Source organism: Taudactylus pleione, unplaced genomic scaffold, assembly GCF_031769625.1.
Source record: "Taudactylus pleione unplaced genomic scaffold, aTauple2 ptg000342l, whole genome shotgun sequence".
Lineage (NCBI taxonomy): Eukaryota > Metazoa > Chordata > Amphibia > Anura > Myobatrachidae > Taudactylus > Taudactylus pleione.
This window is the reverse complement of record NW_028284743.1, coordinates 806,751-830,133: the sequence shown is the minus strand read 5'-3', so window position 1 is coordinate 830,133 and position 23,383 is coordinate 806,751. Positions and strand designations below refer to the sequence as shown.

At 41.3% G+C, this 23,383-nt stretch overlaps 1 long non-coding RNA gene and 1 pseudogene across 2 annotated transcripts in view; one reads left to right on the top strand and one right to left on the bottom strand.

Moving 5' to 3' along the window:
- Window positions 1-4,673: 4,673 nt before the first annotated feature.
- LOC148508814 (uncharacterized) overlaps window positions 4,674-23,383 on the bottom strand; it is a 29,528-nt gene continuing 10,818 nt past the window's right edge. For both annotated transcript variants that reach the window (XR_015869540.1, XR_015869539.1), the window contains 2 exons: window positions 22,850-22,929; window positions 4,674-4,809 (listed from right to left, as the gene is read on the bottom strand). This is a non-coding gene — a long non-coding RNA (uncharacterized LOC148508814). The remainder of the gene's footprint in view (window positions 4,810-22,849; window positions 22,930-23,383) is intronic.
- On the top strand, window positions 11,773-12,469 carry LOC148508815 (E3 SUMO-protein ligase KIAA1586-like; annotated as a pseudogene).

Below are 23,383 nucleotides of genomic sequence, written 5' to 3'. Positions count from 1 at the left end.
TTGTGTTATTGCGTTATAGTGACTCTCTTTAAGTGTCACTCAAATTTAACCACTAGTGCGGTCTCATTCCTCAGTTTGCATATGATACAGTATTTAACCCTATTCCCCCAGCCATGCCCCGTCACCACCGCACTGCTCCCCCTCCCCGCCACCTGGTCAAAGCCGCGAAACCTCTAACGTTCATTGCAACCACAATTAGTGGGGATTAATCAGCAGTTTTGCACCCCCTCCTTTCCTCATTGATTGTGCTGCAGCTGCCAGTTTCTGCTACTGCGCCTTGATGTTGCTGTTTGTAATGCAGATGTTTCAAGTTTTCAGGTTCCTTTGGTTCATATACAGTACAGTAGTAGTGGCTGCTTCAACAGCCACATCCATAGTTGCAGACATACAGTACTGTACAGTAGTGGGTGCACCGTGCATTGAGAGACAGGCTTCTACTGTATATCTACTGTATGGTTGGAGTGGCGGTCCCTTCGACATCAGGATCAGGTGAGAAAAGCATTTTTGCTAATGTTAGTGCTCTGTTATCGCATTCAGACGACAGTGTGACACTGTTAGAGCAGGAAAGGGCCCTGCACAGTGTATTCTCTCTCCTACAGTACAGGGTGTGTGGGATCGAGCAGGATGAAGAACAAGAGCATCTCCGGTGAGAACCTGTGTGTCTGTCTTTTACTGTCTGTTCGTCTCTGCCTATCCTCCTTTCTTCAGGGCGTACAGTGGACCTTGCACTCCGATGCAAGGTAGAGTCTGCACCTGGTATAGGTGAAACTCTGGATCTTAGGCCAAAAGTGCCAGTGATGATTTTAACTGAAAAGCCTAATCTTTTTGTGTAGTCCTCGGTCCAGTAGGGCGTATCGGTCGGCATTGAGGAAGTACTGTTCTCACGTCATCTCCTTCCTCCTAGGTACTGTACAGTAGTCATGTCCGTGTCCAACTTGGAACTCCAGGACATGCCAGCGGCAGAAGAAAGAAGCGGGGGACAGTAGAGGACTACGGGGGTGGAAAGCTAAAGAAGTCCCCCCCCCTCTGTATAGCATGTTACTGTAGGTTAAATAAAAATTGTCATTCATTTATACAATTGGTGTTTGTACTGTATGTAATTCAGTCTTTAAGTGCGCCCGAGACCCAACACGTGCATCTGTCATTAAAAAGGTACAAAAAGTCAATAACACACAGATGCAGGGGTGTATCTTCCTATTGGCCAGGATTTCACTCACCAGGGGCGCGCCGGCCGATGGGGGTTGCCGCCCACAGTCATATACTGTACAGTATCCCTGTTGCCCATCCCAGTGATTTCACAGATGCCCGTCACTTACAGTAGTATACAGTACAGTAGACATACAGTACTGTACACACTAAGGGCCGTTTACAATTTAGGCATTTATTTACTTTTTTTAGCCGGTCTCGTCTTTTCACTCCAAGGGGTCCATTTACTGTACTAAGCAGTGTTAGGAGACAGAGTGAAAAGTGATAAAAAAGTGATAAGGTGTTAGTCAATCAGCTCCCAACTGTCATTTTTCAAACGCAGCCTGTGAGATGACAGTTGGGAGCAGATTGGTTGGCACTTTTTCACCCATTGGAGTGAAAAGACGTGATCGGGTAAAAAAAGTTTCGCCGATTACGTCATTTTGCCAGGCGTAAAATTATCGCTGTATTCAATTTGAAAGCTTTTCCGCCTACCGTAGGCGGGAAGTCAATGCAATGTACAGTAACACAGTATGTGAAAAAATTGCGCCTACTGTATGAATAGCAGGCGGAAGAAATTGGTGAATTGGTGTGCAACGTTGCGGGAAGCCTTCCACGTGCAGCCTTAAGACAGTCCCCTAAAGGTACTGTAAACTGCGTAATTTAAAAAAAAAAAAAAAAAAGTCAGAACACACCAAAAATTTACTTTCATTTTGGGGGCGGAAGAAAAAAAATTTTGGGGAAAAAGTTAAACATGTAGGGGTAGAAGTTACTGTACTGTATGTTGCCCATAGCAACCAATCAGATTCTACTTCTCATTTATCTACAGTAGCACCTTCTAGAAGATAATACCTGGAATCTGATTGGTTGCTATGGGCAATATCACTTCTTAATAGAACTCCCATCTTAGTAAATTTACCCCCTAATATATAAAATGTACTGAGTTTAGTAAGGGTTGGATAACAATACTGAACTAAAGTAGCGAAGAATTAAAAAAAAAAAAACGATACACGGGTATGGATCTTGGCATGCGCCTGAGATACGATGACAGTATTGTAGGACACACTCAATCCAGGTGCAACCTTGGTATTGCAGGCGGCTGTAGTGTAATGGTAAATAATCAAACCAATACATTACATCACTTGTACAACCCTTTTGCGAGTTCGAAACTTGAAAGGTTACACTTTTTATTTTTTATTATTATTACAGTCAAGGTTACACTTTTTTGTCATAAAGTACTGTGGCATAGAAATACCAAAATTTCTGGATAATGTATTAGTGAAGATTTAAAACAAAATAAAATTACTGTATACAGTATATATTTTAAAGGTCTCGAACCAGCGGGACAAGAAAATGGTAGATGCAGTAGGGCTAGGCATTAGCCCCCCTAGACTACTGCATCTACTGTACTGTAGTTCCTAGAGTCATGGAACCACTACAATGTCTACCGTAAGTCCGGGACAGTGCCGACAGTATTGTACTTACTATAATACAGACAACTGGGCATGCGCAGTGCTATGAGACTCGATACGCCACAGTGTAGCGCGCAACTAGCAATGCAGTATATGGCATACCGTATGGAGCAACAAACTACAGTACTGTAGCTGGGCACATCTAAAGTACATACAGTATAATATATTGAGTATTTTAAGGGTTGGATAACAATACTGAACTACAGTACTATAGTGAACATTTAAAAAAATAAATAAATTATCAAGGTCTCGAACAGAAGGAGAGAAGTGTAAGCAAGACGGATCACCTAACCCCTTGCTCACAAGTCTCTCCTAGTAAGAATTGCATCTGTCCTCTACAGTACTTTATGTGACATCTACAGTACCATACGATGAAGTACTCAGGCGTCTGTAGTGTAGAGTTAAGAAATCGAACTTCTACATTGCAGGCGTCTGTACAACCCGGTACTGGGTTCGAAACCTGGAAGGTTAAAGTTTTTTTAATTTTTTTTTATTATTATTAGACAGTCAGTGTGTAATACGGAGATCCCACTTTCAATGTGTGTGAATCATGACCCGCTACTGTATGATCTTCCATACTGTACGCCATGGCATAGCGCTACAAGGGTATGGCTATGGCGCAGCACCACTGGTAATGCATTTCAACCCCGCCACTGGGCACGAGCCAGAGATCCTATTTGTACCGTAACCCCTCAGAACTGGCTATAAGTCACCACAGCGCCAACTGTGCAGACATTGACGCAATTTTGCGGTTTAAACGCAGAGTCAGTTTGTAATGCAGGGACCTCTCTCTCAAACAGAGTCAACTATCAGTTACTGAACTCATTAAATCACTAAAGTTTTAAACGCAGAGTCAGTTTGTAATGCAGGGACCTCTCTCTCAAACAGAGTCAACTATCAGTTACTGAACTCATTAAATCACTAAAGTTTCCAAGTCTGGGACAGCATTGACATTGATGCAAGTTTGCGCTCTAGGGCACAGTCAGTTTGTAATACAGAGACTTCCCTCCAAACAAAGCCCACTACTGTAGCACTTTCTGAAGTCATGAAATTACTATTGTGTATACTGTAAGTCTCGGACAGTGCAGAATAGCACAAGTGTGAAAATTCAACAGTACTGTAGCAATACAGACAACTGGGCATGCGCCATGGCATAGCGATACTTGGTTTATGGCTTGGCTCCACTGGACATGCGCTGACATTGACGCAATTTTGCGGTTTAAACGCACAGTCAGTGCGTTTAAACCGCAAATTTTCGCTGTTTGACTCCCGAAGCACTGGGCATGCGCTCCACATGTACTGTATTGAATACTGAATATTTTAAGTGAAGATTTTAAAAATAATAAAAAAAAACATATTTTCAAGGTCTCGAACTCACGGAACTTGAAGAGGGGAGACTAGGCATTAGATCGCTAGGCCACACGCTTCACCCATTACTAGAGTTCTGTAGTTTATAAAGTAATGAAATCACTACAATGTCTAAGTCTGGGACAGTGCCGACAGTATTTACATTTGCGCAAGTACAGTATGATTTCAACCGCACAGTCAGTGGGTAATACATAGCTTAATGATTTCAAACTTTATTAGACATTCTTCTACCGCTTTATTATACCGTACATTCCTGATTCCATGTGGAAAACACTGTAATACTGTATAGTGTACCGAATCACCGCTTCTGTCAACCAATCATCGGGTGGTGATACAGAACATACCGTATGGTACATTGGAAATCACACGCATGCACTATGTAGTTTAGGAAAAGTGACACCTGGTGGGCAAAATGTTGTATTACACGTAATGACTTTTTTCATTACTAAACTTTCTTTGTGGCGCGACTCATGGCGTGGTGTGTGGCGTGAGAGATAACGCTGTGATGCCACGTTATATCTGGGCACATCTGTACAATAACTGAAAGTGTAACAACCCTAAAAATTGATTTTGAATACAATAAAACACAAACAAAAATTTCAATAAAAAACTTGGAAGTTTATTAACACAATGTTACACACAGTGCAAATTGGTATTTTTTAAGGTTAAACAAAAAAAAATTTCCATTTAATATTCGTGAAAAATAGTTTTTTATTCCTTTTAAAAAAAACACCGGTACAGAAGTGACTTCATCCAATTCTTGAAATCATTTGTTTAAGGTGGTCTAGCAAAAAAAGAGAAAAAAATATTAAAAAATTTCAACATCTAAGGCATGGTGAATAGCCAACAATTTTTTATGCATTAATTCAACTTCAGGTATCTATATTGAAATGACTATAAATCTAGTAATCAATAAAAGATGTGAGCAAAACCACATAGTAAACATTTCTTTACTAAATGAAAACATAGACCTCATTGGTTATTTTGACAATAATAGGATAGCTATGCCATTTGCAGCAAGGAGACTAGTTAGGATAGGGGGAAAGATGAATGCAGCAATGTACAGAGACATCCTGGATGAAAACCTGCTCCAGAGTGCTCTTGACCCGACTGGGGTGACGGTTCATCTTTCAGCAGAAACTACCCTAAGCACACAGCCAAGATATCAAAGGAGTGGCTTCAGGACAACAGCCAAGATATCAAAGGAGTGGCTTCAGGACAACAGCCAAGATATCAAAGGAGTGGCTTCAGGACAACTATGTGAATGTCCTTGAGTGGAGATCTCTGGAGATCTGAACATGGCTGTGCACCGACGCTTCCCATCCAACCTGATGGAGCTTGAGAGGTGATGCATAGAGGAATGGGCGAAACTGCCCAAAGATAGGTGTGCCAAGCTTGTGGCATCATATTCAAAAACACTTGAGACTGTAATTGCTGCCAAAGGTGCATCAACAAAGTATTGAGCAAAGGCTGTGAATACTTATGTACATGTAATTTCTTAGGTTTTTTTTTTTATTAAATTTGCAAAAGTCTAAAAAAAAAACTTTTTACACGTTGTCATTATGGGGTATTGTGTGTAGAATTTTGAGGACAAAAATGAATTTATACCATTTTGGAATAAGGCTGTAACATAACAAAATGTGGAAAAAGTGAAGCGCTGTGAATACTTTCCGGATGCACTGTAAGAACCTCATTAACCGTGTTGTGCAGCATCAAGCCTATGCAAGAGCGATCGACTGCATTAGCAATGAAAATTATATTCCCAGAAGCAGCGTCTTAAAAAGGCTAGGCCCATTTCTCGATGAAAATTATTTATTGTGAGTAGGTCATCTTGAAGGAAATTTATCATCAAATGAGAAAAATCCTTTAATTGTGCAGCACTATCACAATGAAGTCAGACACCAGGGACGATTGTTTACTGAAGGAGCTGTGCGATTAGCTGGGTTATGGATTATTGGAGCAAAATGAGGTGTAAGTAGCACAATCTTCAAAAGTATCACTTGCCACAGACTTCGTGGTACTTCTCAAACTCAGAAGATAGCTAATCTTCCAGCAGACAGACTTAGTACAGACCATCCTTTTTCTAACATTAGTCTTGATGTATTTGGACAAAAAAAGAACAGCGCTAAAGGGGGTATCTGATAATACCTTAATATTAATTGTGAAATTAAACCAGTTAAGCAACACTAAAATATTAGTAAATAAATCAATATAAATGCAAATATGCCATTAGCAATTTATTAGGTCAATAAAATAAATAATGAGATAAAATATAAATTAAGCATGATGATACAATTTATAAATGCAATGAACATAGAACAGTATAAGAGAAATAATAATTTTTCCTTTATTTTGCACATTTTAACACTTTTACTGTTATTATTATATTTGTATTTTCACTTCTCTATCCTATATATGCAACCGTAGCTGCTCTTACCTATCTTACTTTACACTTCACCTTTCTCATTAGAGCGATGCCCTGGGGTGGCTCGGCTGAGCTGGTTTGGGGGTGTCCTGATCTCTGGATTTGAACCCTAGTATGTTAGGGTCCTACCCTACAGAGGTTACCTGGATATGGTGGGTAGGCCCATAACCTTGGCCATGACTATGTTAAAAACCTCTATGTATTTAATGTATTTACATATATCTATAAAACCAGTAATTTGGAGTTGTGCACCTGTGACTTGTCTGTTTCTGAGCCTGCAATAATAGTCTCAACAGGTAGCACCTCTCATTATATATATGGTCAGGGTGTGCAGTCTAGGACCCTTTTTTATACACTCCATTTAGTGTGCTTCTTTGCACACCTGAAGGCTGAGACACTTTCAGCCTGGACTAGCACCCCTCCCTTATTGGTTTTAAAGCATGGAGTCTGGTATTGTAAATGCACACTAGTGATAGGCACAATTAAGGTATGTCCTACAAATGATATACTGTAGTGCAACTTTGGGTTGATTTTTGGGGAGTGGGTCCCCTGGATTGCTTTGGTTGGTCTGCTTCAGGGCATCGCATTACACATTTTTCCTTTTTAGCACATTTTAACACTTTTACTGTTTGTTTTTATTATATTTGTATTTTCACTTCTCTATCCTATCTATATATGCAGCCGTAGCTGCTCTTACCTATCCTTAGGTGATGGTAATAAAATATCACCTAAAAGAAACAATGTCTCTAGTTGCAGCCGTAGTGATTTATATGAACATGTATACACGTTTATAGAAAGCAATAAATAGATCTTACAGTTCTGTTAGGAAAAGAAAATGAATGTATATATAAGTGTGTAATGGATATAGCACTTGACATCCACTTTTCAAAATCCAGACTGTGTAACGGGGGAGACAATGGTTATGCTGTGGAGATAAAATTGTATACCTGCAGTTGCATCCGGCTAAACAGAGATTGTTATCTCCACTCCAATAAATTGTATAGGAGGAAAAAGTTATTTTCTTAAAATCAGGCTGCTCGATAACCTCACTGACAGCGGGTGCTTGCGAGTAATGTCCTATGGGCACTCACCGCTGCAGATGTGAAATTTAGGCCACTCCAAAAGTGCCATCCTGCTTCCCCATTGTTAATAAGGAATCCTGCCTTTAGCTAGAGATGAGGCCACTGTGCTTATCCCTTATCCTGCGGTGATTAGAGCACCCTCCGTTCGCTTACGGAACGATATTAGTTGAACTTCCGAGGACCTGTTGCAGCAGCGTATGCACCTCTTCCAACCCGGCTATTACTGTGCATCTTTCACGAGACTCCGCAGGCATTAAAGGCAGGTTTTCTAATCACCGCGGGATAAGCACACATGGATGGTAGGGAGGTCCACTTTAACCTCGTCAAAAACAAAGATGCTTGAATCATGCCTTCAAAAAGACTATTTTTTGTTCATTATAATGTGGTAACTTGTGTACCAAATTTTAGCTTTGTACGTTGTAGTTTAGTGGTCGCCGAGAAGTTCACTTTCTGGAAGCTGACACAAATGGAGATTATGCCTTCAGATGTCTTTTAATGTATATTCGGCTCTACTGGAGGCCCAGAAGTTGGAAATTTCAACTGCTTTCAGAAAGAATGGAGAAGTATTGATAAAAACGTTTATAGTGCAACTTTTGCATTTATCTCTTTTGTTTCTTGGTGGTGGAAATAGCAGGGAAACATTTTGAGCTCCTGGTCCTACTCACCACGCTCGATGGATGGGTAAAGATAAATCAGTTCCAGTTAACACCTAGAGAGGCAAACAACATGGTGAATTTGGCTTTGTTTGTAAGTCTGGTTTATGTGAAGTATTAGAATGAAGCTCCATTGGGAATTAGGGCACCATATAATGACATCGAGCTCTACCCTGATATAACAATTGGTAAGAAAGATTACATTGCTTTTACCAGATACCTCTGGTTTCTTTCTGAACACTTGGTAGCTTAAGCATTTTTGACAATCGAGTGTCTACGAAAACCAAAGAAAAAATTGTAAAAAAGTCTGAAACGTCCACAGCTACCCGATTGTCCGCAACATATTCAACTGTCTGACGCAGATCTAAGTCTAGAAAAGTTCATTATAGGGCGACCCCTAAATATTGTTTGTTTAGAAAATATTTTGGTGTACTACCCATTGATGTATTAAGGAATAAAAATAACATTGTGGAGGAAGAAAATTTGAATGTTTTATTTTTTTGACCACCCTAATGGAGGGGCTGCTGTTGTGACAAATGGGGGTCTGGAGTGACAAATGGGGGTCTGGAGTGACAAATGGGGGTCTGGAGTGACACGAGGGGCTGCTGAAGTGAAGATTGTGATTATTATGTAAAATATGCTTTCTCTTCGGTGCTGGGTTTGCCACCAGCCCGACTAGTGGGTGTGACACAAAATCACACTTCTACAAGCATCATACCAGATGCGCACATAAAAAAGAGCTTGACCTTGTGCCGGCTAGGCCATGCCCCTATTTCTATTTGCACCTTAGGAGCACGCATGATCTTGGCTCTTTAACATACCTACAGATATTTTTGGGCTCTTTGACTGGTTGGCCACCACTGGCCTAATCTATTGTGTCGCTAGTAATAATTATATAAAACGAGATGCATTATTATGGGATGTGATTAGTTGTAAAGTTTACCTCCTGTAGTGGGTAGGACAATGGTTCAGTCCATGCACATAATATTCTCCTATCAGGTGATCACTTGCCATTACTTCCTGAACTCTGGAGAGCAAGGAGCTGAGGCAGTGGACACAGGACAGCACTTCTGCTAAACTGTATAGTATTGAAGATTTTTTTTTATTGTTTAGTTTAAGACATTTGTGGGGGGGGGGGGGGTTAAAAAATGACTCCGTTTTTTGTTAACACATTTTAATTTTTTTCAAAATTGAAGGGAATGCAGCCCTTTCAGAAAACTGTGTGGATAGGTACTGTGCATGTGTTGAAGAGAGCAGGGTGGATTTTTTTTTATTGGTACAGCAAGGTATGCCCAGCTGTTTGTGCACATGTGGATCTGCATGAGGATGATATGGGTGCAACAGGTGATGTGAATGTGTAAGAGTCAAGGCACTGTGAAAGTGCTCCAATATTTCAAGTCGTGCAATACTCCCCAGGCCACATCTTTATCGTAGAAGGCTTGATAGGATTCATGAGGATCTGGTTATAAAATGTTATAGCCTATCCTCTGCTGCCATATACCACTTGTATAGCATCGTGGAGAAGGATCTGGAACCCCACTAACCAAGCATTTCCCGAGTTAGCTATTCATTGCACCGATGTCACTCTCACACAGCCCAATGCAGAATGAAAGAGGTGTTTCAAAACTAATCGTGCAAATGGTCTGCGACAGCAATCGGCGAGTAATGCATGAGTTGGCTGGCATGCCCGAGTCCTCAGATGACTCTTAAGTATTGCAGCAGTCAAGTCTCTATGGGAGTTTTGAAGATTAACAGATGCCCCATGGATGGCTGATTATATAAAATTATTTACTTTTATTATAGGAGATGCAGGATATGGGAGTCATCCCTGGCTCCTGACCCCCTTGGCAGACCCTGATACCCCTGCAGAACACAGGTAACAAGCAGAACGCATTAAGGGCCTGATTCAGACTTGGGTAGTAGAGTGAGAATTCTCACTTGACTGTGAACCTGAACAAGCCATATTGCAATGCAAGGGGTGTAAATACATACATTGTTTTTGCATTTAGGGTAAATACTGGCTGCTTTTGAATGTAGCCCACAAATACTGCACAGCTTTATTATTACTCTACAATTTAGATGTCAGTTTGGACACACTCCTCTCAAATCTAAATCTCTCTGCACATTTTAAATCTGCCCCACCTGCAGTGCAACATGGTTTCACCAAGATGATCAGTTGAGCGAGATATCTCACTCTATTTCCAAAGCTGAATCAGGCCCTAAGACCAGAGGAGCAATCAAAAGGACTTCTGGTCTTCTGAAAAACCGGTATTGTTATTTAGACGGGTCCAGGGGTGTGCTGCTGTACTCGCTCTCCCACCAAGGTTTGCAATATAATTATTGCTGCACCATTCTGCACAATATTTGTATTGCAAATTGTTTGGAGGCAGAGATAGATCCAGAGATTTCTCTGCATGTCTCCTGCAGTGGTAGATGCTGCTGACCTTTGGAGTAGCACATGGCGAAAGCACCAACTTTTTTTTCATGTAAGTATAATTGTCTTGCCCCCCAAAAGTTTTTTAAGTTTTGTTTTGTAACAAGACCCCACAGCTAGACGACCATACCGTGAGTGAGCTGTCAGGTCCTGTGCCACTCTGATAGTGCCAGGCGTCTTTTTTTGCCGGAAATGCGTTGCGACTAGGAAGCACCAGGAGACTGTGCTGATTAAGTTGACATATGACACTTGTATGTGTGATGAGCCTGATCTTTTTACATTGTAAAATGTGCATTATTTGATGGTATCCCAGGAGTATTTATATTATCTCTTTTAAAAATTGTATGTCACGTAAACATTTATTGAACATACAACAGTGGATCCCGAAGAGAAAGGGATGATGATCTACAGTCTGGTAGGAGGAATGGATTAACAGAACTGCTAATGCTATTTATTCTTTTCTTTTGCTTCACATCATTTGAAGGAAAAATGGTGGTGAAATTTTCCTACTGCTGGTGTTTTGAGATATTCTCATACAGCTTCTACTCTACAACATTTCACTGGGTGGATTAAATATACAAAATTATCCTGTGTGTTGTGAAAAACACTTTGAATTGAGAAAGCGTCAGATAAGGGGATTGATTACCTTTGCATTTTATCAGTTTTTCAATACGAGTAGTGTAGAAAAATATGTCTTTGGATCAGAGCCACAATTTCACATACACCTTGACCTCATCATCGCTGTTGAAACTTTTGCCACCCAAATGTCCTTTGAGCATTGGAAACAGACAACAGTATGAGGATTGGAGAGTATGGTGTACAACCAAGAAGTACTACCAAACAGTTCTCTCATAAAAAGAACCTGTTTGTCTTGCTGAATGAGAGCGTTTATTGTCATGAAGTAAAAAGACCTGTTTCGCCAACAAGCCTGGTCTCTTTTATTTGATGATGACCTCTATAACTCAAGGCCACTCAACTAACACTGGGAGTGGAATATGTTGCCTACAAACCCCGCTGGGAGTGGAATATGTTGCCAACATACCCCACAGAAACATCCCAAGACACAAGCTACTTGCATAACCATTTTTACCGCCTGCGATAGGGAAACTTACTTTTGGGATATCCCTTATAGATGGGTTTGCCTTGTTTCATAATGGTTTATGCTATATGGCATTCATATCCTTCATTGTTCAAGCATTTTCAAGAACAGGTGCAATGCAAAGGTAAAGAAACCAAAAAAAATTATTCTTTGAGTAGGCAAATTCAAAGTGAAGAATTTCTTCTTAATTTAGCCTTAATATGCGACGCTGTCAGAGCTTTGTGATCTTGCTCTAGCTTTACAAAAGCAAAACATTCACTTAGTGAAAGCACAAAGACTATTAGTCAGACAGGTTCATGTTTTGAGTCATGTATTAAATATGTAACTGGAATGTTCACAGCTGAGGCCTCTGCATCTATCTCAACAGGACATTTCAAAGGAATAGAACTTATTAAGAATTCTAAAGTAAAAGTCATCAGAAGAAATCAGTTTTATGCTAAAAAAAAACATTCAAAACAAAGTTGTTGTTCAAGATGTATACAGTGACTTCTGGTCTGATAGCATGCAAATAGAATTTGGTGAAAAACAGTTGAAAACCGTATGTGACCGTTTACAAATTCATTTTGGAACAACAAAGAAGGCATTTTTAGACTACAAACACAAGGAAGTCAAAAGTATACAATCAGCATTGTTGCCATTCTTATTTTGTATACAAACGGTGCTAGTTAGCAATGCAGAGTGTAAAAGAGGTTTCAGTGTGATGCACATAACAGCTACCAAGCAAAGGAGTGCTCTTTCCACTCATGATTAGCATATGTGGTCCTATATCAACATTGGCGTTCTCCTGATTTTATCCTCCTATATTTCCATGTTCCTTTCACCTTAGCAGTATATCTACTGTTGTTATCATATGAGGTGCTACCCTTAGCTCAAACAAGAAACATATCACATATACAAAAAAGAAGATCATTCAATTTGGATGCACTAGGATCAAATAATATTTAAAAGTATAGCTCTATTAGTATGCGTGAAAAGATATCTCATTGATATCACAATATGGTGAAATGTATTAAAATTAGAAAAATTGTACTTGTATAGAAATTAAAATATTTGTACTGAAATGCTGTGGCTCCTATCCTTACTTGTTCTTTCCTGTCATATTGATTGGTATTCAAAATTACCTTTTTCACTTATATCAAAATCAGTGTGCATAATCCCTTTCAATACTTAATATTCTTGGGTTTCATAAAACAAATGTTTAGTTTTTAAAACATCAGGGAAGGATACTCTGGTTATTCAGTATCAAATCCTATAGTGCTGTTTCTAATATGTTGCACATGATTATCATTCTATGTTTTCTTATTTTCACTAGATAGTATCTCCCATATAAAACTGTTCAGGACACTGGTGGACCCCTTAGCTGTCCTGAATTGGTCTAAAATGATTTGTTCTCTGTTTACCAATCGATGCATTATATTTCAGTATGTATTGAAAATAATATTAATATATGGACCAAAGTTACTATTCTTTTACTTAGAATCCAAACTATCATAGATATTTTTAGAAATATAGAGTATCCTGTTAAGTATTCACTGCCTATAATCAATCCTAGCAATATTCCTATTTCTTGCCCCTATATTCCCATTATAATTAAGGGGTTGGCAGTGTTATAATATATATCAGTGTATCTCTCCTATCTATATTCTACTAATAATTCAGTGTGTAGTTTGTATAACAAAGCAATAGCCAATATGACAGACATAGGCATCCCTATGTATGTCAATCTTATCCTCTGCTGCACTGATTTATAAAGTTCACACTGAATTTATATGTATTATTACGGGGGAATCGGTATGAAATACCAACGGCTGAATAGCCAGCGGTTCTCATACCGACGATGGAAGCCCAAAGGTTCAACATCCCGACTGGGGCTGGTAAGTAGGCTATCCAAACCCCCCCAAACTCTCCCTTGGTGCTGCCTAACCCTAACACTCTGCTACACTGACCATGCAGTGCACTATCTACACACTGCTTTCACATTTAGCGGGCAGCCGGGATCATTACATAAACAGGATCTCCAGAATGCATCTGTCATAATCTTTAGGCCTACTAATATGGGTTCACACTTATTCCACTTATATTAGAACAAGGACATTTAGCCACAGCACATGCTGACGGCCGTTTCACCTGAAGCTTTATCAAGGCATCTTTATCAAGTGGAGTAAGTGTGATTGACAAAAAAATTAGACATGCTTATTTTATTTTTATAGTATGAGAAGCTTTTGGCTTAACAGATATTTTGAAAGTAAAATTGGTGTCAGGTATTTTCAATCTATGGGATGACAATCAGGTGTGAGTGGAAAACCTGTCTTTTTAAAAGAACAGGGATCTATCAAAGTCTGATGTTCACAACATGTTTCTGGAAGTGTATTATGCCACAAACAAAGGAGATTTCTGAGGACCTCAGAGGAAAAGTTGTTGATGCTCATCAGGCAGGAAAAAGTTACAAAACCATCTCTAAGTGGTTTGGACTCCACCAATCAACAGGCAGATTGTGTACATATGGAGGAAATTCCAGACCATTATTACCCTCCCCAGGAGTGGTCGACCAACAAAGATCACGCCAAGAACTTAAGGTAACCTTCTAAGCAACTGAAGGCCTTTCTCACATTAGCTAATGTTAATGTTCATGAGTCCACCATCAAGAAGACACTGAACAACGATGGTGTGAATGGCAGGATTGCAAGGAGAAAGCCATTGCTCTCTAAAGAAAATATTGCTGCCCGTCTGCAGTTTGCTAAAGATCACCTGGACAAGCCAGAAGACTATTTGAACAATGTTTTGTGGACAGATGAGTCCAAAATATAGCTTTTTGTTTTATTGAGAAGCATTATGTTTGGAGAAAGGATAACACTGCTTTCCAGCATAAAAACCTCATACCATCTGTGAAACACGGTGGTGGTGGCATCATGGTTTGGGCCTAGGACGACTTGCCATCATTGATGGGATAATGAATTCTGAATTATAACAGAATATTCTAAAGGAAAATGTCAGGACATCTGTCTATGAGCTGCATCTCAAGAAAACGTCGGTCATGCAGCAAGACTACAACCCAAAGCACACAAGTCATTCTACCAAAGAATGGTTAAAGAATACATTTAAAGTTTTGGAAAGGCCAAGTCAAATTCCTGACCTTAATCCAATCGAAATGTTGTGGAAGGACCTGAAACGAGCAGTTCATGGGAGGAAACCCACCAACTTAAAAGAGTTGAAGCTGTTTTGTATGAAGGAATGTTGACTAATTCACTTAGAAGCAGCGATTGCTGCACAAGGAGGTCATACCAGATACCAAAAGCAAAGTTTCACATACTTTTGCCACTCACAGATGTGATATTGGATTGAATGTTGTACATCATCACCAAAGCTTCTCATCCTGTGTTGCTCGGTTATCCGTCTCAAGTGCTACCTTGGGGTGAAGTGTGCAATAAAAGTTCAATGAGTATTGCCTGCTCAAGTTTCTCTTCCCTCTAAAGAATTGATACTTCCACCAATTTATGCAGCTTATCAGGATGTCTTAACACTTCATCCACATAGGGAGCAGGATTGTCCCATTGATACACTTCCCAGCAAGACTCTTCTCAGAGGTCAAGTGTATCCTTTATGGTTGCCATAGAGGATTTATTCGCCTCTCGTCCTATCCTCCAGCTGGTGCTGGATTTGTCTTTATTAAAAAGGACAGGAGTCTCCGTCCCTGCATAGACAATAGAGGTGTTAGGTTGAGGCCTAGGATCGGCCATTACTCACCATGGCGCCGGCTTTCCCTGGTCCCTCGGGTGATCAGACATCAGGTGCGATGGCGAGTAACGCGCTGAGTATTATCCTCAGAGCCATGTGGACATCCGTGTGCTGCACTCTGCCTGGTTGCCGTCATGGGCGCAGTCATGACAGTTCACATCACCTGACTAACCTTTACCCAACAGTAGCATGGGGGTGGTCAGCTGACGCTGTCCACCAATGATCTGCTACCTTGGGGTATAAAGCCAGTCTCCGGACGGAAGTTGCATGTGCAACGTTGTTGCTACCTAGTGTATGCTTGCGGTCTGCCCCGTTCCAGGTTCCCTATATGATCTTGAGTATCCAGTACCAACTCCTTGTGCCACAGTGTGCCTGACATCTTGTCTGTGTGCGTTACAAGTGTCAAACTTTGTGCAGCAGTGCGTCTAATCACCTCGCCTGTGTGCAACTCAGATAGCACCTTCTGATGCAACTTAACGTCACTATACTTTACCAGTGCGCAATCCAGTACCACCTTCCCATACAACTGGGCATCCAACTACCTTGCCATTGGGAGTCACTAGTACCACTATCTGATGCATCTGTGCATCTTATACCCTGTCTCCAGTACACTGTGATAGTGCCAGTCCTTGGTCCTGCAGTGCCTCAAGCACTAGCCTTCCGAACCGTGTGAGTACCCAGGTACTTCTGGTAGAAGCTTATTTGGTCTCTATTCCTGCATCTCAGACACCTGTCCAAAGTACCGTGACCTGCCAACTGGGTGCAGCTAAATACCCATATCCCGCTTGGAGGGGTCTTCCCAGTTGGTTAGACTCCGCGCCTTTGGACAGGTCTCGTCAACATCTGATATTGTGGATGAGGAGATCCTATATTCAGGCACCACGCCTTCAGCTTCTCTCTCCTCCAGGAACCTCAGCTTCCATCCCCTCCATAGGGGATTCCGCTAAGCCAAGCGTGACAGTTTGCACAATCCCAATGGAAGCTAAGGATTCCCAGGCATTACAAGAGCTGGTCACCCGCATGAGCGATCAAGAGGCAGCACAACAGCAGGTGGGGCAATACCTCCTCGAATTGTCCGGACAATTGCTGTCAATTCAAGTGACTTTGGTCACACTCCTTCCTCCGCCCGCGGTGGTAGTATCTCCTGCTCCACCAAGCCAGCCTTCTGTTGCTAGTGGAGACAGGTCTCAACTTCAGCTGGCCACCCTGAAACATTTTGATGGGAACCCACGACGCTGCTGGGGATTTATTAATCAGTGTGAAATCCAGTTCAAGTGTTTACCACAGAATTTTCCCACATCTAGATCAAAGGTGGCATACACTATTTCTTTACTGGCTGGAAAAGCGTTGGACTGGGTTTCTCCACTATGGGAGCGAGCAGATCCGCTGGTTTCCAACTATGAAACACTTATTTCCTCTTTAAAGAAAATTTTTGATGAGCCGGGTCGCGCGGCTTCGGCCACTGCTGATGTACTACGAGTTCGTCAAGGGACCGACTCCCAAATCCGCAGTCTCAGGCCATGGGCTCTTCTTCATCTCCTTTCAGCAGTGAATAGCCAATGCAAATCAACAAGTCTCGATTATCCCCCGCAGAGCGAACTCGCCGGTTTCAGAACAAACTGCCTTTATTGTGCCGCTCCGGATCATATTCTGAAGAATTGCCCTCTCCTTTCGGGAAATGCCAGACACTAACTAGTTATTTCTGAAGCTTTGGCTGTTTCCTTGGAAATTCCTGTTACTCCTCTCACCACTAAGTTGGATCTCTCTGGGGTGGACGGCAGCATTATCTTGGATAATCCAATTACTAGTGTCACCCGTACTGTGGGCCTGATTCAGAGACGGACGCTCTGAACGAGCGCTCGCGCTGAATCAGGGCGTTTTGGGTTTTTTTGTTCGGCCTCCTGGCAACCCACAGCTATTGCGAGCAGCCAGGTTGATTGGCGCGATGGTCAAGACCATCAGGCTTGCAACGAGACCCTTGTGGTAGGGTCTCGTGGCTGCAAGCCCCAGAGAGCTTCTGGCTCTAATAGAGCCGGAAGCTCTCTCACTGACATCACTGGTGTGAAGTATTGGAACTACTAGTCCTTGCCAGGTCATACTACGAATTAGTGCTTGGGTTACCCTGGCTCAGGAAACACAATCCTACATTGGATTGGTCTTCGACGCAAGTTCTGGCTTGGAGTCAAAATTGTTTTCACCGATGTCTGTCTCGGGTGGTACAGGTAGTTACCCATTCCCTTTCCACATGTTCTTCCCCAGTCCCCAAATTGAAGGAAGTCCTTCCTGACCCTCGTTTACCAGATGCATATCGAAGTTTTGCTGATGTGTTTAACAAGCAATCTACGGATAGTTACCTCCTCACGACCCCTGGAATTGCAACATCGATCATGACAGGGAAGATGCCTCCTAGTGGTCGAGTGTACCCTCTTTCTGTGCATGACAATGCCGCCATGGCAGAATACATCAAGGAGAATCTTTCCAAAGGGTTTATTTGACCTTCTACCTCACCGGCATGCGCGGGCTTATTCTTTATTGAAAAGAAGGACAGAGGACTCCTACAGTGCTTAGACTACATGGGGCTCTACGCTATCACCGCTAAAAATCGGTAACCTTTGCCCCTCATATCAGAACTTTTCGATAAAGTGCGTGGAGCCCGTATATTCACAAAACTGGATCTTCACGGGGCCTACAATTTGATCCACATTAAGACTGGCGATGAATGGAAGACCGCGTTTAACACGATTGACAGGCATTTTGAAAACCTGGTGATGCCGTTCGGGTTAAGCAATGCTCCAGCAATCTTTCAGGGACACATTAACGAGATTTTCAGAGACATTCTTTATAAATTTGTGGTGGTATATCTTGATGTTATATTAATTTTCTCCAAGGATCTACAATCTCATCGGTCTCATGTTAAAGAGGTACTATCCCGCCTTCGGGCTCACAGCCGGTATGGGAAACTCTCAAAGTGTCTTTTCGAGCAGTCCACTGTACCATTTCTGGGACACATCATTTCTGGAAGCTCTTTAAAAATGGATCCAGATAAATTGAAAGCAATACAAGAATGGCCCCAGCCAACTTCTTTGAAAGCCATTCAGCGATTCCTAGGCTTCGCAAATTATCATAGAAGGCTTGTTCTGGGGTTCTCTACGTTAGTTGCGCCTATCACGGCCCTTACAAAGAAAAACTCTAATCCTTCTTGGTGGTCGCCCGTGGCCGTTGCTGCTTTTCAGAAGCTCAAAACCGCATTTTCTATGGCTCCAATTCTACAACAACCATAACTTGAAAAACCTTTCACTCTGGAAGTGGAAGCCTTCTCCGTAGGACTGGCGCAGTACTCTCACAAGAGTGAGATGATGGGAAGAACCATCCTTGTGATTCTATCGGGACCAGGAACTGTTAGCAATGTGTCTGGCCTTGGAAGAATGTAGACATATAGGGGGCGAACTACCCAATCACTATTACTACAGACCACAAAAATCTTGTCTATCTACAAACAGCTCATCGCCTTAATGCTAGGCAGGCTCGATGGTCCCTTTTCTTCACCAGGTTCCATCGCCTTAATGCTAGGCAGGCTCGATAGTCCCTTTTCTTCACCAGGTTCAGCTTCAAACTTCAATTCCGCCCTGGGATTTTGAACAAAAAAGCAAACGCCTTAGCTCAATCCTTTCTGCCTCCTGCGGAAGAGGAGGTTCAACCGCAAGCTCAGACGATACTGGATCCTCTTGTGTTGGCTCCAACTCAGGTTACATCTTCTCCTCCGGTCAAGATGCTCCACAATTACGAGAAAAAAGGATGACTTGGGCTCATGCCTCTTTTCGCCAGGCCACTCGGGTATCGTGAAAACAATCAAATTCTTACAACGGTCTTACTGCTGGCCCACCATGCGGGAGGATGCCCGTAGTTTCATTTTATCTTGTGCCAAATGTGCCCAACATAAACCCAGTTGGAAAAAAGTTATTGGTCCTCTACCAGTACCGAATGCTCCCTGGACCCATCTTTCAATGGATTTTATTTCGGAATTGCCACCTTCTAAAGGATATAATACCATTTATTTGTTTAATGGACCGATTCTCAAAAATGTCCCACTTCGTTCCTCTAAAGGGCCTTCCCTCCGCTCCTCAGTTGGCAAAGACCTTCATTCGGTACATTTTCAAACTTCATGGTTTACCCAGAGAAATATCTGACTGTGGTGTACAATTTGTTGCAAGGTTTTGGAAGGCGCTCTGTGCGTTCTGTGGGATTAAACTAAAGTTTTCATCTGCTTACCACCTGCAGACCAATGGTTAGACAGAGAGGGTGAACCAGGAACTGGAAACAGAGAGGGTGAACCAGGAACTGGAGACTTTCATTAAGACTCTTCATCTGCTCCTCTCAAGACAACTGGGTTGATTTATTGCCTTGGGCGGAGTTTGCCCATAATTTCAGGTACTACTCCTCATCGAATTCTACTCCATTTTTTACAGTATATGGTAGACATCAGCGAGTGCCTGATTTTCAAGACCTACCTCCTGTGGAGGTTCCTGCTGTTACCGAGTTGGTTAAAACCTTTTCAGGGTTATGGAAGGATGTCCATTGTTCGTTAAAAATGATGTCCCACAACTACAGAAGTTTGCAACGTCTTGCCATTCCTCTCGCGAGAGTGGAAGACAGGGTATGGCTCGACTCAAATAATATTCTCCTTAGAGTACCCAGTATGAAATTAGCACACTTCATTGGACCCTACCGTATTCTCAAGGTGATTAATCCTGTGTCTTACAAATTGGAACTTCCGCCACAATTAAGAATTTCAAATTCCTTCCATGTTTCTTTATTAAGGCCGTTGGTGCTCAATCAATTTCAAAGGTTTCCTCTAAAGACGCCTCAAGTTCAGACTCATCGGGGTGTTGAGTGCGAGGTGGAATATTGGATTCTCATCATCAATTTAATGACCTTCAGTACCTTACTGATTTGAGGGGATACGAACCAGAAGAAAGGCCATGGATTAAGGCATCTAATGTTCATGCTCCACAACTCATACAACCTTTCCAAATAAATACCCATATCCCGCTTGAAGGGGTCACTGGTGAACACCTCCCAGTTGGTTAGACTCTGCGCCTTTGGACAGGTCTCGTCAACATCTGATATTGTGGATGAGGAGATACTATATTCAGGCCCCACGCCTTCAGCTTCTCTCTCTTCCAGGGACCTCAACTTCCATCCCCTCAATAGGGGATTCTGCTAAGCCTGACAAGAGGTTTAAATGAGATAACCTCCCACGGGTGAAACTCTTGTTGACGAGAAACTTAGCAAGAAACTTATTCATTGGGCCCATGCCTCTTGAAGAGCCGGCCATGCCGGGGTAACACAAGAACTAATACATTGAAGTTATTGGTGGCCCACATTAGCCAAAGGTGTGAAAAAGGACGTATTAGATTGTCCTAAATGTCCTCAGCATAAAACCCTGAGACAAGCTTCTCCAGGTCTTTTGATACCACTCCCTGTGCCGCTTGTACCATGGAATCATATCTATAATTTTATTACAGACTTTCCATCCTCCAATCATTACAATACAATTTAAGTAGTAGTTGAAATGGCCCACTTCATTCAGTTGAAAGGACTCCTTTAGCATCTGGACTACTTCAAGTCTTTGTTAAATAAATATTTTGTTTACATGGATGTCTAGAGAAGATGATTTCTGGCCACGTAGTTCAATTCGTGGCTACTGTAAGTTCTGGCATTCTCTATGTTCCACTTTGCAAATTAATCTTAAATTGTTTTCAGCTTACCATCCAGTCAAATGGACAAACTCAAAGAGTCAATCAAGACTTAAAGACTCTCCTACGATTGTATGTATCTTCCTCACAGGAAGATTGGTTTAAAATATTACCTTGGGTGGAGTTCGCTCATAATAATCACTACCATAATTTCGCCAAATCATCTCTCCATTTTATTCTGTATATGGACTTCATCCTCAGGTTCCAGCATAATTGATACGTCCAGCAGCTTCAGCATTACGTTTATTTGCAGACAATTGTAAGAAAGTTTGCACTTTCTGCTTACAAAAATCTGAACGTTACAAGTTAGGAGCTAATAAAAAACGACAAGCTATTTCCATGTTGAAACCTGGGGACCAGTTTCCTTACATGAAATTCGCTCGATTCATTGGACCATATATTATTTCTCAGATCATACATCCAGTGGCATAGTTAGTTACCACCATAACTCCAATTTCCCAACTCTTTCCACAAATTGATACTTAAATCTAAGAATTAATCGTTTCCACTCCGACCTTCCCAAGTCACCTCGGGTATAAACATAACAAGCAGTTGAGTATGAAGTAAAAAATAGTGCAGATTACCGGTGCCATCAAGTTCAACTTCAGTATTTAATTGACTGGAAGAGCTATAGTCCATACTCCTGTACTCATCCGTAAATTCCATCCAGACCTGTTCAGCAGTCTCAGTCCAGAGCCCAAATCAAAACCAGAAACTGACACCTGGTATGGCCCTCTTTTTATGCTAAGCCTATATGAATAGTCATGAGATGGGAGAGTGTCAAGCACCCCAGTTTCTGTATATAAAATTGTATTTATAATTGTATGTGTAACATTTTTTTCTTTTTTAAATTGTTATTGTAAGAATTGTCATGTGACACTAGGGAAACAAGTTTGGCGTATTACACCATTGAAAAACCCAGATCTGCTGCTGAGAGTAGGTTTCAGACAGCACACATTAGTACAAGAGGAATAATTAAGAGTCTTTGGTTTGATTAAGAGACCGTTTACTGTTTAGAAAAGTCTACTGGTGGTGTTGTTTATACAGACCTGTCAATGTATGTAATACAAGGGTTGTCCAAAAAGTAATGCCTAAATGCTCATAACTCTAAAATAATATGCAACATTTATTTGAAACTTTGTCATTTTGTAGTGTAATATGTCTGCTAGCTATAATGTATTTTTGTTTAGGTAGTCCAAGAAATACCATGGAATCAAAGATGAAACAAAGCCATCATTGAATTTCTGGAAAAAAAAAAGGCTGCAGTGCTACAGAAATCCACAGAAGACTAAAAAAAAGTGTATAGTGAGCATACAATTGACTATAGCAATGTCAGAAGGTGGATGAAGTTTTTTAAATCGGGAGAATTGTCCATGTGCGACAATCGTGGTGGCAGACCATTAACTGCAGTGACAGCAGAGAACCAACACAAAGTCGATGCCATGATTCAGAAAGTTGTTGAGAAGTACAATTTTGGGTTGGGTTATAAAAATTTATTGTTTAGAAGTGCATCATTGTCCTGCTGGCCTGATCTTTTTTCTAAAATATGTTTCAATTGCACACAACTGCACAAAAAAAGACAAACAGCAGCAACCTATCACAGGACCATGAACATATGTTCATGTTTCAAGGACACTCACATTTTGTGGTGAAGTAAAACCATTGCCTTTTGAAGGATTCTGGTCGCAGTGCTTCCTGAAAGACTCCTGCTTGAAACCATCTGAGAAATGGAAATGGTATTCTGTGAAGGAGTTTGTCAGGATTGGTTCTTGCTTAAGGGTAGACTTAAAAATAACTAAGGATCTTTTTGGCAATAATCAAAGACATAATTAAAGAAAAAAATGCATTGTATTACTATGTTTTACTATTTGCATATTTAACACATAGGGGTCAATCCAATTAGGTGCAAGTTTGCGCTAATTGGGGCAGAATGGTTCTTCGCATTGTATATCGATAATTTCGCTTAACTCGCACAATCCAATTACATCAGCAAATTGTGCAAGTTACTTGTATTCGTAGTAACTCGCACCACACAGCTATTCGCTTACACTTTCCATGGCAGAAAAAAGGTTTTGCAATCCAATTAGCTCAAACCCGCATCTGCGAAATCGAGTTTGTACTTCAATTCACGGAAAATCATTGGCACCATAGCGGGGTTGCGAGGTATTTTAATT